Source organism: Pan paniscus, chromosome 3 (assembly GCF_029289425.2).
Source record: "Pan paniscus chromosome 3, NHGRI_mPanPan1-v2.0_pri, whole genome shotgun sequence".
NCBI classification, from domain to species: domain Eukaryota; kingdom Metazoa; phylum Chordata; class Mammalia; order Primates; family Hominidae; genus Pan; species Pan paniscus.
Genome location: NC_073252.2, coordinates 77,322,540 through 77,339,163, shown reverse-complemented (window position 1 = coordinate 77,339,163; position 16,624 = coordinate 77,322,540).

Below are 16,624 nucleotides of genomic sequence, written 5' to 3'. Positions count from 1 at the left end.
AATTCATTAGTTTCAACACCCACACTAGAAACCTCACTAGTGATCATTCTTTTCCATTCTGTTGCCATCACTCCTGCATTCACAATGTCTGCTGCTATTTCAAAAGTGCCAAAATACAGTGATGATTTTTTCCACAGGGCAATGTAGGATGGAAAATGAGCTGGCCATTATTAAAGGGAAAGTATCAGCTATACTGAATATGAAATTCCACATCAACCAATAATCAAGTGTCTATTAAGTGCCTACTGTATACCTAACAATGAATGAAAATGACATATGTCAAAAGCTCTTTCTTTCTCTATTCCACCTCCTTTGATACTCTCTGGTGGTCTTTAGTGCTCTCCCTCTATACCCTCCCGTTCCCCTCACTCTAATCAGCAATTTTTATCCCAAATATTCTTTCTTGAAAGACATAAACCTTAAAAGCTTCACAGGTTTGACTTGACAGCCCCTCAGATCATGTGGGTGCAAAAAATACTGACAGTCTGCTATAGACTGAATGTTTGTGCACCCTTAAAATTCATAGGTTCATAGGTTGAATCCTAACCTCCAAGATGATGGTATTAGGAGGTGAAGCCTTTGAAAGGTAATTAGATCATAAAAGTGGAGCCCTCAAGAGTGGGATTAGTGCCCTTACAAAGAAGTGCCAGAGAGCTCCATTGCCCCTTCTCCTATGTGAAGACACGACAAGAAGACAACCATCTTTGAACTAGGAAGTGGCTCCTCACCAAATACTGAATCTGCTGACACCTTGATCTAGACCCGCAGCCTCCAGAACTTTAAAAATATATGTTTGTAACTTAAACCACCAAGTCTATGGTATTTTTGTTATAGCAGCCCAAATGGACTGAGACACAGTCCAAAGGAGTGGGTAACAGGAGCACCCACTATTATAAATGTGGCAATGCCACTTGGGTTTGGGAGGGTATCTGCTGAAATGGCCCAGGAGTAGAGATGAATTGTGAAGGGAGGTAGAGTGGGGCTCTTCTGTTGTGGCTGAGGACTCTGGAAATCTGCCATTAAGAACTGCTTATTTGATTAATTTTATTTTTTAAAAAGGAATCTGGTTATGATGATGGACAGGGAGAATGGACATCTGAGAAGGGGCCTACATTAGCAAAATAATCCAAGCTGTGGTCTGGATTTATAGCTTCCTTTTGTACTTCTAAGATTTTAAAACTCTTCTAGTCGGCTAAGGAAAAATCTATCTTAAAATTATAATTCTGTGTCAAAAATGAATTCCCAATGAAGTTAATAAAAATAAATGTCTACATAACTAGCTGACAAAAGCTGAACTAAGAATTTTTCTTCCCATCATGATGGAGTAATTTGTTCTGGACCAGCCCTTCTATTGAAAACAACTATAAAACTGAAAAAGATATATGAAATGATTATTTTCTTGAGTATAGAAAGCACAGAACTACGATCCATGAGTGAGGTGAAGCAAAGATGAGACCCACAGCCAGTGCAGATCTTTCTGGACTGTGGCATAGAGAGGAGACCCTTCATGGTGATTGGCCACCTTGGTGAGCTGAGAGATAGAGATTAGAACTCAGATACTAAGTTCGCTGGGATTGGTGGGGCCGCCTCCACTACAGAGTGCTGTCTCCTCCATTGTCACAGGCTTTCTGGAGTGGCTCCCATGTAAGGACTGAGCAGGGCAAGGTGTGAAGGCTGTACCTGACTCTACTACTTACTCCAGAGTACCCTGCTGGGTTGGCCCACATTCATTGGGCCTTCACTGAAGTTTATTTTCTGCCTTTCCCAAACTTGTTTCCTCTCCCTTCATAGCTGTTGATCCCTAGAAAACATCTTTCACCCCTAAACTCTACCTCAGCCTTTGCTTGCAGAGAATCCAACTTGCTGTACTGGTTCTGCTATACTGAATTCTATCAAACGTTGAAGGAGAAAATAATAACCCTTTTATACACACCCAGAAAACAGAGGAGGAAAGAATACTCCTAACTCATATTATACAGACAGAATAACCTAATACCAACATCTGACAAGGACATTACAAGAAAACTAAAGATAATATCCTTTATAAACATAGATATAAAAAAGGTTTAACAAAATAATTAGTAAAACAAATCCAACAATTTATAAAAAGGAAAATATTGTATGTCATGACAAATGTAGTTTCTACTAGGAATGCAAGATAGAATTATCTGAAAATCAATCAGTGTAATTTACTACATTAACAAAATAAAAGAGGAAAGTAATACGATTATCTCAATGGATGCAGAAAAGGCATTTAACAAATTTCAACATTCCTTTATGATTAGAAACCCTCAACAAAATGAGTATAGAAAGAAATATTCTCAATTTGATAAAGGGCACCTATGAAAACTCTACAGATAATGTGGTACTTAATGGTGAAAAAATGAATACTTTCTTCCTAAAGTCAGGAATGAGGCAAGGATACCTAATATCACTACTTCTATTCAACATCATACTGAATGTTCTAGCCAGTGGTACAGGCAACAAAAATAAATAAAAGGCAAAATGTCCAGAAAGACTAAAGTATAATTGTCTTTATTCATATACAACATGTTTGAATGTGTAGAAAATCCTATAAATGTATAAAAATGCTAAAATAACTAAGTGAATTTAGCAAGTCTGTAGGATGTAAGTTCAATAACTTTAAATCAAATTTATCTATTTATACTAGCAACAAAAAGTGGAAGATGAATATTAAAACAATACCATTTATAATAACATATAAGAAAACAAAAATACATGAGGATAGATGTAATAAAAAACACATTATCTCTATATTGAAAACCGAGAGAAATTAGAAAAGACTGAAATAACTAGTAAGTTTTCCTATGTTCATGGATTGGAAGATTTGACACTCTTAAGATCTTATTTCTCTCCAAGTTGATCTATAGATTGAAAACAATCTCAATCAGAATCCCAGAAGGTTTTTTGTAGTAATTGATGAGATGATTCTAAAATTTATATAGAAATACTAAAAACATAGAATAGCCAGAGCACTGTTGAAAAAGTAGATCAAAGTTTGAGGACTTACTCTACATGATTTTATGGCTTACTCTAAAGCTACAGAAACCAAGACAATAGGGCATTGGTGAAAGGCTAAACACATAGATCAATATGGATTAATGGAATGGTATAGAGAGTCCAGAAATAGACATATATGACCAATGGATTTTCATTAAGTTGTCAAGGAAATTCAGTGAGGAAGTGATAGTAGGTGGTTTTGGAACAATTGGATATTATATATCATGTGTGGAAAAGAAATCTCAACTTTTAACTCGTACTATGCAGAAAAATTAACTTCAAATGCATCATGGACTTACACTTGAAAGCTAACACTCTTAAACCTTTGGAAAAAAAAAACCAGGGATGTTTTCACAACCTTGGAATGAAAAAAATAGCATAGACAAAACACCAAAACTACAAACCATTAAAAAAATTGATAAACTAGACTTGCATCAAAATTTAAATTTCCTTCTCTTTGAAAGACATCATTAAGAAAATTTTAAAAGCAAGTTACACACTGGGAGAAAATCGCGATAAATCTGTAACATCTGGCAAAGAAATTATTTAAAGAACCCCAAGAATTCAGTATTTTAAAAGGCAGACAATGCAGTTTTTTAAAAGGACAAAATACTTAAACAGACACTTCACAAGGGAATGGGAAAATGGTCAGGAAACAAGTTAAAAGGTACTTGACATTATTAATGATAAGGGAAATGCAAATTAAAACCACGAGATACCACTTCATGTGCACTAGGATGGCTATAATCAAACACACAATGACAAGTATTGGTGAGAATGTGGAGAAATTGGAACCTTAACACATTGATGATGGGAATGTAAAATGATGTAGCCACTAGGAAAAATAGTTTAACAGTCCTTCAGATGTTAAACATACAGTTATTATATGACCCAGAAATTCTACTACTGGATATATACCCAAGAAAATTGAAAATACATGCCCACACAAAAACTTGTACACTAATGTTATTTTAAATATCCAAAAAGTGGAAACAATTCAAATCATCAATTCATCAATTGGTGAATCCATAAATAAAATGTGGTATAGCCATACAATGGAAGGTAATGTAGCCATAAAAAAAAATTATCCTCTGATACATGCTGCAACATGGATGAATCTTGAAGATATTATAATTTGTATGATTTTGTTATTCTAGCAATTCATACACTAAAAGCCCTGACTTCATCACCACGCAATATATCCATGTAACAAAATTACACTTATACCCCACAAATTTATACAAATAAAACATTCTTAGAGGAAATATTGTGTTAAGTGAAAGAAGCTAGTCACAAAAGGTCACATATTGTAAGATACCATTTCTGTGAAAAGTCCAGAATAGGCAAATCCATATAGACAGAAAGTTGGTTATTGATTTCCAGAGACAAGGGAGAGAGGGAAATGGAAATCCATGCTAATAAGTAAGGGACTTATTTTGGGGGTGATTAAGATTTTCTGGAATTAGAGAGTAGTGATTGTTTCACAACATTGTAAATATACTAAAACCCATTAAATTGTACACTTTAAATAAACTATTTGGTATTTTAATTATATCTCAAAAAGGTTGAGTTTTTGATAGTACAAAAATAAAATAATTGGTACAAATTTCTAAGTCATTATCAGATTTTACATTCTGTCCTTCCTAAAAGCCATTGCTGACTTGACCTAATTTTTGGTACAGAAAAATATTGTCATTGTATGCATAGAAGTTATGATTCATCTCAGTTCTGTTTCAGAGATACTAACAGCTCTCTCCTTCCACCCCCACACAAGCGAGAACAGGGCACTGTATTACTTACATAAACTCTGCCACAGCAAGAGGCTAATTTATTTCTGAGCTTTGACAAATCAAATCTGGAGTCTGGTCTGCTTAATGCAGAGGGCTTACAGTGTTCCTCTGTTCTAACACTGTGTTTTCACTTTGGTAATGTTGGCATTTGCTCATGGAATTCAATCACCAATTCAGCTACGAGACAGATTTTAAAGGATGTTTTGTTCCAGTACTGACCATTAAAATAGCAAGATGGGTTTGTTTTTCACATCTTTCCATCACTTTAGCCTAGAAAAAAAACTTCCTATGAAAAGTGAATTTGTATTTTACAGTTTCTATGGAGATAGTACAAATAATAGGAAGCCTAACATCAACTATGCTTGAGAAGCAGTATGCGAATGTACCTTTTGGTAAAACATGGTGCATTTCCATCTATAATGTGACCTGCAAGACAAGGAAACATTCTATGGAGCAAAGATTAGACTGATTATTAGAAGATCTAGATCTAGTCCTGAATTTGTGGCCACCTAACTTGTAGGAGCTACTTAATGGCTCTGGGCCCCAATTCTACCATCTGTTACTTATAGGGACTAAATCAGTGGCTTCCAGTTTATTTGTTTTTTAACTGGCATATTAGTCAGGTGGATTGTCCAGAGAAACAGAACCAACAGGGTATAAGTGTGTGAGGCTGGGGGGTTGGGAGCAATAGTGAGGGTGAGAGAGAGAGAAAGATTTATTAGACTTGTTATAAGACATCAGCTCATGTGATTATGGAGGTTGATAAGTCCCAAGATCTGCAGTCAGCAAGCTGCCCCTCCAGGAGAGCCAATGGTATAGTTCCAGTCCCAAGGCCAGTGGACTTGAGACCCAAGAAGAGCCAACGTCTCAGTTTGAGTCAAGAGGCAGGAAAAGACCAATGCCCCAGCTCAAGGCAGTCAGGCAGGAGGCGTTTTCCTCTTAGTGAAAGGAGAATCAGCCTTTTTGTTCTATTTAGGTCTTCAATGATTGGATGAGGCCCATCCACATTAGAGAGGACAATCTAGCCAGTCTACCTGTTCAAATGTTCATTTCATCAAAAGTACCCTCATAGACACAATCAAAGTAATCTTGACCAAATGTCTGGGTACCCTGTGACCCAGTCACGTTGACACAAAAAATTACCCATTACAACTTGGGAACCCTTACTTTAAATGGCATCTTGCTCAGAAGTCACGTCAGTGAAACAAATGCAGGAGACGCTACACTTATTGAAGATTTAATGTAGGGTCACCCCGGCACCTCCTCCTTATCCCTGTAGTGATCCCAAAGATAGATGCAGAGAAAGGGGCAGGCCAGCCACATGCCCAAGTGCCAGTCTCTAAGAGAGCACTGGAAGCCTAAAACATCATAGGTAAGGTACTCAGTTGTACTCCGTTGAACAGAAGCTGCTGGTTTTGCATCAGTAGCCATCTTTCTGACTTCCACAGTGATTTTTTTAGTGATTTGTTTTGAGCATAAGGCCACTCTGAATGAAGACAATATTCTCTAGGCACCTTTGTGACTGAGTGTGGGCGGGTGCTGGCCAAAGGGATGAGAATAAAGTAATGTATGCAACTCTAGGTCCTGCCTGCCCCTAAAGGAAAGAGCACACCTACTCCTTCCTCTTTCCCTATTGCCACTGGCTGGAATACAAACATGATGGTAAGTCATCTTGGGCCATATGGATGACATCACCACCACACAACAAGAGAGTAGGAGCCTGGGCCCCCAATGATCTTGCAGTACAAAGCTGCTATACCAGCACAGACCTTTATGTGAAAGATAAATACATTATTTCATTTATGCCATTGTTATTTTGTCTCTGTTATATGGCGTTGAATTTATATCCTAACCAAAAATATGGATCTATCAGAATTTTTCTATGAGAGAATAATATGTGTGTTTAGAAGGAATATTTTGGTAAGCTACTTAGAGTACAGAACTGAGGTTCTTAATAAAGAGTATGATTTATAAAGGCATTTTATATCTATCTGTGAGCTAACCACATTGGGTCATTCCTAAACTATTTGGTTGAAAAGAGGGAAGTCTAATAATGACCATCAGTCATCCATCCTCCCACATACAGAACAGAGTTCAGTGTCTTCTCCAAATAATGTTAAACAAATGTTTTAAAAACATCATTATGAAAAGATGCTAAAGTATTATGCTCAAAGTGACTATGTGTCCTCATTTAATCCTATCTTGAGGGTCAGCCATATGGATTTTGTTAGAGTCCCTGTTAAAAACCACTGGAGGAGATGGTTCCTGTGTTCTCTTTCAACATCATCATTCTCTGGTATATTCTCCCTAAATAATAATGTTCAAGGCCCACAGCATTGCTTAAATATAAGAAGCAATTATGTCATCCCATTTAAGCAACATAGACACACATTTTCTTGAAAGAGTTTTCTATACTCATTGTCTCATCAGATATTTTTCTTAACCCAGTCCAATCAGGCTTGCATTTTGCTATTTTTATGTACCTTCTCTTACAAACTCACCAGTGACTTCCATCTTGGAAAACTGAAAAAATTGAAAAAGGTTATCAGTACTCATCTTATGGTATTTCTCAATAGAATTTGACATAATCATTCTGTCCTCTTTGAAACACCTTCTTTTTTTATTATTATTATTATCCTTTAAGTTTTAGGGTACATGTGCATAATGTGCAGGTTAGTTACATATGTATACATGTGCCATGCAGGTGTGCTGCACCAATTAACTCGTCATTTAGCATTAGGTATATCTCCTAATGCTATCCCTCCCCACTCCCCCCACCCCACAACAGTCCCCAGAGTGTGATGTTCCCCTTCCTGTGTCCATGTGTTCTCATTGTTCAATTCCCATCTATGAGTGAGAACATGCGGTGTTTGGTTTTTTGCCCTTGCAATAGTTTACTGAGAATGATGATTCCCAATTTCATCCATGTCCCTACAAAGGACATGAACTCATGATTTTTTATGGCCGCATAGTATTCCATGGTGTATATATGCCACATTTTCTTAATGCAATCTATCATTGTTGGACATTTGGCTTGGTTCCAAGTCTTTGCTATCGTGAATAGTGCCGCAATAAGATGCAGAAAAGGCCTTTGACAAAATTCAACAACCCCTCATCCTAAAAACTCTCAATAAATTAGGTATTGATGGGACATATCTCAAAATAATAAGAGATATCTATGACAAACCCACAGCCAATATCATACTGAATGGGCAAAAACTGGAAGCATTCGCTTTGAAAACTGGCACAAGACAAGGATGCCCTCTCTCACCACTCCTATTCAACACAGTGTTGGAAGTTCTGGCCAGGGCAATTAGGCAGAAGAAGGAAATAAAGCGTATTCAATTAGGAAAAGAGAAAGTCAAATTGTCCCTGTTTGCACATGACATGATTGTATATCTAGAAAACCCCATTGTCTCAGCCCAAAATCTCCTTAAGCTGATAAGCAACTTCAGCAAAGTCTCAGGATACAAAATCAATGTACAAAAATCACAAGCATTCTTATACACCAATAACAGACAAACAGAGAGCCAAATCATGAGTGAACTCCCATTCACTATTGCTTCAAAGAGAATAAAATACCTAGGAATCCAACTTACAAGGGATGTGAAGGACCTCTTCAAGGAGAACTACAAACCACTGCTCAAGGAAATAAAAGAGGATACAAACAAATGGAAGAACATTCCATGCTCATGGGTAGGAAGAATCAATATCGTGAAAATGGCCATACTGCCCAAGGTAATTTATAGATTCAATGCCATCCCCATCAAGCTACCAATGACTTTCTTCACAGAATTGGAAAAAACTACTTTAAAGTTCATATGGAACCAAAAAAGAGCCTGCATCACCAAGTCAATCCTAAGCCAAAAGAACAAAGCTGGAGGCATCAGGCTACCTGACTTCAAACTATACTACAAGGCTACAGTAACCAAAACAGCATGGTACTGGTACCAAAACAGAGATATAGATCAATGGAACAGAACAGAGCCCTCAGAAATAACGCCACATATCTACAACTATCTGATCTTTGACAAACCTGAGAAAAACAAGAAATGGGGAAAGGATTCCCTATTTAATAAATGGTGCTGGGAAAACTGGCTAGCCATATGTAGAAAGCTGAAACTTTCCTTACACCTTATACAAAAATTAATTCAAGATGGATTAAAGACTTAAATGTTAGACCTAAAACCATAAAAACCCTAGAAGAAAACCGAGGCATTACCATTCAGGACATAGGCATGGGCAAGGACTTCATGTCTAAAACACCAAAAGCAATGGCAACAAAAGTCAAAATTGACAAATGGGATCTAATTAAACTAAAGAGCTTCTGCACAGCAAAAGAAACTACCATCAGAGTGAATCAGGCAACCTACAAAATGGGAGAAAATTTTCACAACCTATTCATCTGACAAAGGGCTAATATCCAGAATCTACAATGAACTTTAACAAATTTACAAGAAAAAAACAAACAACCCCATCAAAAATTGGGCAAAGGATATGAACAGACACTTCTCAAAAGAAGACATTTATGCAGCCAAAAGACACATGAAAAAATGCTCATCATCACTGGCCATCAGAGAAATGCAAATCAAAACCACAATGAGATACCATCTCACACCAGTTAGAATGGCAATCATTAAAAAGTCAGGAAACAGCAGGTGCTGGAGAGGATGTGGAGAAATAGGAACGCTTTTACACTGTTGGTGTTACTGTAAACTAGTTCAACCATTGTGGAAGTCAATGTGGTGATTCCTCAGGGATCTAGAACTAGAAATACCATTTGACCCAGCCATCCCATTACTGGGTATATACCCAAAGGACTATAAATCATGCTGCTATAAAGAAACACTTTCTTAATTTGACTTCTATATTCTCCCAGTTTCACTCCTATTTCCTTAGTTGATTAATCTTAATGTTCTTTACTGATTTATCTTTATTGTCCCAAATTCTAAGAGTTGGCATGGCTTTTCAAGCCTCTGACCTCAGATGTCATCTCTATTTTCAATACCTAAGGGATTGTTCAGTCCTTTGGATTTAAATACTGTCTATATACTAATGACTTTCAAAATGTAACCCCAGAACCAACCTCTCCCTTGAGCTCCAGATTCACATATCCAACTTACATATCACTCTGATATCTCCACTTTGATATCTAACAGGAATTCCAAGGATAATATATCTAAAACTAAATCTTACCAATTTATTTCAAAATTAAATATGAATATATTTTACCTACAATAAAATGCATAGATTTTTAAGTGTAAATTTTGATGAATTTTGATAAATGCATATACCTGTCCATTGATGATATCAACATATAGGACATTTCTATCACTCCAGAAAATTTCCACATGTCCTTTTTCAGCTAACCTCCTTCCCCTCACCCCTACAGAAGTAATCACTGTTCTGATTACTTTTACTAAGGATTGGTTTTACTTATTCTGACAATTACTGAGAAACAGGTGTTAAAATCTTCAACCGTAGTTTGTGTGGTTTTTTATTTATTTAGACTTGGCTTCATGTAGTTTGAAATTCTGTTATGAAGCACCTACACATTTAGTATTTACATGCCTTCTGATGCAGATCCTTTCATCATTATCTGTATTTTGGTCCCCAACTGGGTTAGAGTTGCAGTAGTCTAGTCTAGTCTAGTCTAGTAGTGTAGCCTACTTTAAGTGCAAAGTGCATATGTTTTCAACCCTACTCCACTTCTCAATATTTTAGACAGGGAATATACTATTTCTCCAATTTGGTGATGTTTTCCTATATTTCAAAACAAGCCTAAATTAAATGCATCCCTTTTCACATTAGCAGAATATATTACAATAACTCTCCTGGAGTTATAATAGTTTATTATCCTCCTTTGCCTGCTCTGTGAAAATATGCTATACTTTTGTTGGGAACATGCAGAAAAGGCCCACAGAAATCCAGCCACATGGATCTAATGTTTTGTCAATTTCAATAGAGTCTGTTTATTGTCTTAGTCACAGTAATTATGGAACAACAGCTTTTAACAATTCCAGTGGAGGAGGTGTCTTGTTTTGGCCTTTTAGTTTCTGCCTGTTTCTTCAGTGATAAGAAAGACAAATTAGGTTTACAATTAAGCTAGAACTCTACTTCATTTGGAAAGTTCACATATCCCAGCCAAACCAACAGCCTTATGTTTAATTACAGAGCTAAGAAGCCAAAGGGCTTGCCACTCTTGTTTGCAACTCTGAAATTTACAGCTAACATTGGTGCAATGCCACAGTGAGTATAACTGTAGAAATATTCGTGTGACATTAACGCTATGCACCCTCATATTCTCCATTAGGGTAGAGAGTCCAAGTGTGTTTAAAATGCAAATACACATGACATTTAGTTGTTTTGGTAGGTCAATGATTCAAGCACTGAAATTAAATTTTCTTGACAGAAGTGGCTTCATTAATGATCTGATTGATCCCAGCTTTTTCGCTTCTTCCATCCTTTGTCACCTCTCCACTCCCAACAATAAGCCAAGCATCATCAAAATCCTAAAATTTTAACTTCTCTTTCTAAAAGGGGTCAGTTTATGCAAGCAAGCAAAGGCCATCCTTTTAAAATTTTTATAGAGTTGCTTCTGAACATCTGCTATGGTTCAAATGTTTGTCCCCTCCAAAACTCATGTTGAAATGTGGTTGCATTGTGGTAGTGGGAACCTTGTGAGGAGATTGGGCCGTGAGAGCTCCCCTCATGGTGGGATTAATGCTGCTATAAAAGGCCAGGTTTGGCCTCTTTTGCCTTCTTTCCTTTCTGCTTTCTGCCACATGAGGACACAGCAAGAATGCCCTCATCAGATGCTGGTACCTTGACGTTGGACTTCCCAGACTCCAGAGTTGTGAGAAAATACATTCCTGTTCATTACAAATTATCCAGTATGTGGTATTCCATGATAGCAGCACAAAACAGACTAAAACAACATCCTATACACAAAAACTCTAGTATCTGCTCATTAAGCTAGAAAATCTTGAATATTTATTGCAAATAAACAAAGGACAAAGGATGGGAAGAGGAAAAGAAGGAGAAAGAAGGAAAAGGAAGAGACTGAGGAGAAATAGACAGAGAAGGAAGAAGAGGACAAAAAAGGACTAGACAGTCAGCCTCTGATAAGCCAAATGGAATAGTGAATATAGCCTGCTAATATTTCCTGTTTCTTTCCCTCTTCACCAAGTTAATTCCTTGCCATCTCTTAGCTCTGAGTGTAATTATTACTGCCACAGGGAAACCTTCCCTGACCTTTCTGCCCAGGTCAAATTTTTCATTACAGATTCCCTTGACATTATATACCTCTTTTTCTTTGCATTTCGCCTAGTGGTGATTTCAATTTTGTACTATTTGATTAATGCTTCCCTCCCAAGTAAATTGTAAGTTCTTCCAAGGCAGCAACTCTTTCTGGTTTTTCTCACCATTGTATGTCCTGTTCTTAGCACAACATGTTCCACAGAGGAGAAAGTCAATTAATATTTATTGAATGAATCTACTAAATAATCAATAAAAGCACATGTGATAATTGGAGCAAAGAAAAATACTTTTGCTCCTCTCCTGAGAAATACTGTCCCTAGCTTAGTGGTCCTAAAGTATTTTGGTTGTAACACGCTTTACACTCTTAAAACTATTGAAGATTACATGAATGTTTATAGCAGCTTTTATTTACAATTGTGAAAAAATTGAAAGCATCCAAGATATCCTTCAATAGGTGGAGGGATAAGTAAATTGTGATGTATTCATACAATAAAATATTATTCAATGATAAAAAGAAATTAATTATTGATCCATGAAAAGATAGAGGAAACTTAAATGCATATTTCTATGTAAAAGAAGCCAATCCCAAAAGACTACTTACTGTATGATTCCAACTACGTAACATCTGGAAAAGACAAAACTATAGAGACTGTAAAAAGATCAATGGTTGCCAGGGGTTTAGGGGAAGAGAGGAATACATGGGAAGAACGCAGGGAATTTTTAGGGCAGTGAGACTATTTTATACAATACTATAATGTTGGATACATGTCATCATATGTTTGTAAAAATCCATAAAATGTACAACACAAAAGCAAACTCTAATGTAAATTATGTGCTTTGTCAGATAATGTAACAGTGCTGTTTCATTGATTGTAACAAATGTGTCATACTGATGTAAGATGATGATTGCAGGGAAGGCTGGGATGAGGGAGATGAGGAATATATAGGAAGTCTCCGTACTTTCTACACAATTTTTCTGGAAACCAAAAACTGATCTTAAAAATAATTTATATCAGGAGGCTGAGGCAGGAGAATTGCTTGAACCTGGGAGGCGGAGGTTGCAGTGAGTCGAGATCACATCACTGCACTCCAGCCAGGCAACAGAGTAAGACTCTGTCACAAAAAATAATAATAATAATAATTTATATCAATTTTTTAAAAGCCTATTGAAGATCTACAAAGAGCTTTTGTTTATATGAGTTTGATCTATTGATGTTTACCAAATTACAAACTAAAATGAGAAATTTTTAAAATATTTATTTTTAATTCATTTAACAAATCAATGAACCCACTACACGTTAACATTAAAATGTGTTTTATTACATATAACTATATTGGAGGCATTCACTTGCAGCCAAGATGGAGTTAACAAAGATCAGATTTACCATCCCACCTGAGCTTTTTTTTTTTTAAGAAAAAAGAGACAGATAAAAAATATATAAAACAACAGCTCTTGAGACATTAGACATAAGGCAATAAAAAACAGTAATCCCCAAGAGAAAAGAAACAAGTGAAGTGAGCCCTGGACTTGCATCAGCTTACTGTCAGGGTCAGCTAACTTTTTTTGTAAAGGCCCAGATGGCATACATTTTAGTCTTTCTGGGCTACATAAAGATTCTAGGTAATAGAGTAAGGACAAAAAAACTCAAGTATAGAGTGTCTCTGAATTGAGGAAATGGAGTTCGGAGTTTAGGTAAACCAAGGTTCACAGGGCAAAGTACTGTAGAGCAGTGGTCCCAACATTTCTGGCACCGGAAACCAGTTTTGTGGAGGAATATTCTCCCATGAACAGGGGGTTGGGGTGGGGGATGGGTTTTGGATGTGCAGTTCACAATAGGATGCACGCTCCTATGGAGAATCTAATGCTGCCGCTGATCTGACAGGAGGCAGAGCTCAGGTGGTAATGTTTGCTCGCATACCCCTCCCTCACCTCCTGCTATGTAGCCCGGTTCCTAAGAGGCCATGGATGGGTACCAGTCTGGGTCCCAGGGGTTGGGGAGCCCTGCAGAGGACAGAGTAGCATGGGAGGTTAACTTCAGAGATCTTCCGGAGGCATCTTCAAGTATTCAGATGAATACTGAGCAGCCCATGTGTGTGTGACCATCCAAGGCTAGGGGTAGAACAACTTGAAAGTACTGGAGGGGAACAGTGCCCACTGCTCACATAAGACCCAGATTACTGTCTCATTTCAACAACCAGAGCAGAAAACTGTATAACTTATGGGGCCCTGGATTGGGCACTAAGAAGGGTCTTGCCTCAGTAGTGGGGAAAATTAATGGTAGATAAAATGCTGCTCTGATCCAGCTAAACAAACCTTAAATGCAAGACCCCAAAGAATCAAACTGTTGCTAAGTAACTTCACTGCATTCCAAAACAAAGATCAAGAATATTTATAGGAATACAGAAATACATGACACCCTACAGGGCAAAATTCACACTATGTGGCATATAATAGAGAACTACCTGGAATAAGACAAAGCAGGAAAATATAATCCACAATGAGAAAAAACAATTAATTTACATTAACCTAGAAATGACAGAATGATAGAATTTGTACAAAAGGACGCTAAATATTTTCCAAATGTAAAAACTACAAACCCACAGATCCAATAAGTTCAATGAACATCAAACATAAGAAACATGAAGAAAACTACACCAAGGCATAATAATTAAACTGCTAAAAGCCACTGATAAAGAGAAAACATTTTTTAAAAACACCCAGGAAAAAAGACACATTATTTATAGAAAAACTAGATAAAGATGTCTCATCAGAGACAATGCAACCTAGAAGATAGTGGAGCAACATCTTGAAAGTACAGGAAGAGTAAATCTAGAATTCTTTGCCCAAGAAAAACATCTTTTAATAAAGAAGGCAAAATAAAGCTTTTTCAAACATACAAAAGCTGAAATAATTTATCACTAGCAGACTTGCACTATGAGAAATTTTAAGAAATTACCCTTTAAGCAGAAGGAGAATAATACCAGATGGATACTTGGATCCTCACCAAGTAAATAAATGGTACCAGAAATTCTAACTAGATAGGTAATTTTCTTATTATTTAAATCTCTTTAAAGTTAAAGAGATAATTGAAATTTAAAGCAAAATTAATATTGATATATTGTGGGATTTATGTAAATTGTAGAAGTAAATTGTATGACAATAGCAGAGGAGCCTGGAGGATCAAAATGGAGGTGTCCTGCTGCAAATTTTTTATACTGTACATCAAGTAGTATTGAAGGTAGACTATATTGTTAAAGATGAAACTCAAAAGCAACCACTTAAATAATGCAACAAAGAATTATAGTTAATGAGAAAGAAAAGGAGATAAAATGAAATCATAACAAATCCTCAATTCTTCTAAAAACTGTCAAAAAAGAAGAAAAAAGGAAACAAAAATAGAAAAAATTAAAAGCAAATCACAAGATGATAGATTTAAATGAAACCATGTCAATGATCACATTCTGTATAAATAAACACACCTCAATCAGAAGGCAGAGGTTTTCAGATCAGAAAAAAACAAATAAACAAGATCCAACGCTATGCTGTCTAAAAGAAATCTGCTTTAATTATAAAGACACAATAGAAACAGCCTAATTGATACAGAACACTCCAGCCAACAGTAGACTGCTGACACTTTTCAGGTATACATGAAACATTTACCAAGATTAATTATATTCTGGGCCATAACATAAATCTATCTAAGTTTTAAATGACTTATGTCATACAAATATGTTCTCCAACAGCAAAAAAAAAAAAAAGTTAGATTAGAAATTAATGAAAGTATCTAGAAAATTCCTAAAGATTTGGATACTAAATAACATGCTTCAAAATAATCCATGGGTCAAAGAAGAAATCAAAAGGGAAATAAGAAAACATTTTGAACCAAATGAAAATGAATATACATATATCAAAATTTTGGGGTTACCACCAAACCATTCTTTAGAGGGAAACTTGTGCACTGAGAAGAAAAAAACAATTAAATAATCTTAACTTTCACCTTAGGGGAAAAAAAAACAAACTAAACCAAGCAGCAAAAGAAAGAAAATATAGACAGTTCTTAACTCACAATGGTTCAATTTAACAACTTTTTGATTTTACAATGGTGCAAAAGTAATATGCATTTAGTAGGAAGCATACTTGGAGTACTCATACAGCCATTCTATTTTTCACTTTCAGTAGAATTTTCAATAAATTTCATGAGATATTCAACACTTTATTATAAAATAGGCTGTGTGTTAGATGATTTTGCCCAGCTGTAGGCTAAGGTAAGTGTTCTGAGCATGTTTAGGGTAGGCTAGGCTAAGCCAGGATTTTAGTAGGTTGGGTGTACTCAATGCATTTTCAACTTATGATATTTTCAATTTATGATGGTCTTATCAGAATGTAATTCCATTGTAAGTGAAGGAACATCTGTAATAAAGATCAGAACAAAAGTCAGGAAACTGGAAAATGATGCCAGTTCAAATGGGTGGAAAAGGAAGCTCCAAAAGTGTGTTCCTCCATAAAAGCCACAAATAAATTGGCAAAACTGTCAGAATTAGTTTTGTCAGAA